Genomic DNA, 2,500 nt, shown 5'->3' with positions numbered 1-2,500 from the left:
AATTTGGTGCTACCCTAGGGAATATGTATGGGGAAGCCTAGCTACGTGTGTCGCACGTTCCAAGTTGCATGGACGTCGAACAGAGGCATGCAAAAGCACCTATCTAGGGGAATTACTCTACGTTCTAGTAGCAAGTGCGATTTTCCGGTCCAGCACGGCAGTACGCCTGCACGCATACACTCCATGTACCAGAAATGTACCAACCTAGGCGTTGCTCAGTAGCTTTTAGCGGCACATAGAAAAAGTATTCGAGTTCAGATTTTTGTGACTTGGCGTATTTTTTAAAACTAATAACGAAAATTAAATTTTAAATCGGTAAACGGCTAGGAGTTGCTCAGTAGCTTTTGGCGGCACATAGAAAAAGTATTCGAGTTCAGATTTTTGGGACTTAGCGTATTTTTAAAACTAATAACGAAAATTAAATTATAAATCGGTAAACGGCTAGGAGTTGCTCAGTAGCTTTTGCGCAACGTGGCAAAAGTATTCGAGTTCAGATTTCTTGGACGTAGCGTATTTTTCAATCATAATAAACCGAATCAAACATAACAATGATGAAACTTACACCATGTCCCAAGGTTGTGCACAAAACGTAACGATAAAGTGCTGGCGAAGTTAGAGGTGCACCAAAATTGTGTACCGATCAGGGAAAGTACTCTACGTTCCTATGATTTGGGTGAAAAGTGTTGATTAACTGCTGGTAAGAATAGACAGTTGCTTATCATACACATCGCAAACGAACACCCCTTAGTGAGCATTAGCAAAAGTCAATGGCACAAAGCAATTGCAATACAAACTGATCAAGTACATTAAAGAACGCTAAGTACCAGGACTTCTTTCCAAGAATGGTGTCCGCGACGGGAGGGCAAGCGTCCTTCCCAGGTTTTCCTAGTAAACCTTGTATGGTAAACATACCCAAGCGTGTCTGTAAGCACGCAACGAAAGTCACGAACGGGCACATACCTGGGGAATGTACTCTACGTACTTGGACTTTTGTCCAAGAATGGTGTCCGCGACGGTCGGGCACTGCGACGCAATAACCAAATCCTAGGATTGTAACTTTAGTGTGCACAAACATAAACATTAACGCGTTCGCTCGGGCTGCGCCGTCCGTGTTGAACACAAATGTGGGTGATTATATGCGTGGAGGGACAAAAACATACGAGGAGGAGACAGTTTTCTGCACGATGTGCACAGAGCTCATTCGTCGTCCCGGGCGAATGGAAAAACACAAACATCGCGAGTATCGTTCTGGGTTTCTGTCTGTAAAGGGCAGGCCAAAAGGTGACCGGTTGAGATAAGCATTTTAAGCATACAAACACTTTATTGGAACTTTTGATGCAAAAACAAGGTACGTACATGTAGGTTGTACCAACATGGACATCTATGAACGCGTACGCTCGGGCTGCGCCCTCCGTCTTGTACTTTCCTGATCGGTACACAGTTTTGGTGCACTGCTATTCCGACCGGCAACTTGTACCAACATATACATCCATGAACGCGTAAGTAGTGTACTTTCCTGATCGGTACACACTGTTGGTGCACGGCATAAGAAAAGAGCTAAAATGGTCAAACTCAATCCATTTCAACAATAGATAGTCGATAGTAGCTGTGCCGATGAAGTAGGGCACGATGCAAGTTAATGTTGTTTAATGAATAACATGTCCGCCATACATTTCAGTACAAATTTGCTCGGTCAGACCTACAAAGTGCTATATCTCGAATACGAGGCGTCGGACTGGGGGTTGTAGAACAATTTTAAGTTCGTCTAATGATTCTACATCCGATTCTGGATAGCGGTTTTTGACCACTTTTCAATATTTTGTGACACCCCGAACCTAGGGGCAGCTCCTAGCTTTTTCAAAAATGTGCACCGAACGGGCCGGAGAGCTCGTGTGGCTCAAAACATGTTTTTCGCTAAAACACCTCAAAACGTGTAAGGAACGCACCCTAGATGATGAAAAGTGCAATCAGAATGTCAATCGACAACTTTGTTGGGGGTACCATTTTACTCTACGGGCCAGTAGCTTAGGCGCGCCAACAGCGCTTTCCTTTCGGGTTCCCATTTTTGCCCTCCTGGGATTATGATCATTTGTTCATTGCCTACTATAGGGAGGGTACCTTGCTACGAGGTCAAACATGAAGATTGCACCAAATCGTAGTTTTACCTCTATTTAGTCGTAGGAGCATGGTTTGCAGTGGCAGTGGGTCATTAAGCCCCCGTTTGGGTCATACGTCCCCTCCGCGATAAAAATCGTCGTATGCCTATAGTCCGAACTAATGAAGCAAAAGTGGTGTCTGGTGGGCTCTGCCGATGATTTTAACCTATGATTTTGAGCTTCCACCCTATCAAAACGTTCCTGGAGCGGTACATCACGGGTCTACGGACCCAAAGACTTCATCGTGATGGTTTCTAGTAAAAAGTTGTAACAGCTAAGGGTTTTGAATACGCGTATATTAACCATTGCTTGAAACTAAGCTTCGTTGTCTTTAAACTCTGCAA

Source organism: Anopheles arabiensis (genome assembly GCF_016920715.1).
Source record: "Anopheles arabiensis isolate DONGOLA chromosome X unlocalized genomic scaffold, AaraD3 X_pericentromeric_contig0003, whole genome shotgun sequence".
Lineage (NCBI taxonomy): Eukaryota > Metazoa > Arthropoda > Insecta > Diptera > Culicidae > Anopheles > Anopheles arabiensis.
This window is presented reverse-complemented; position numbering follows the sequence as displayed.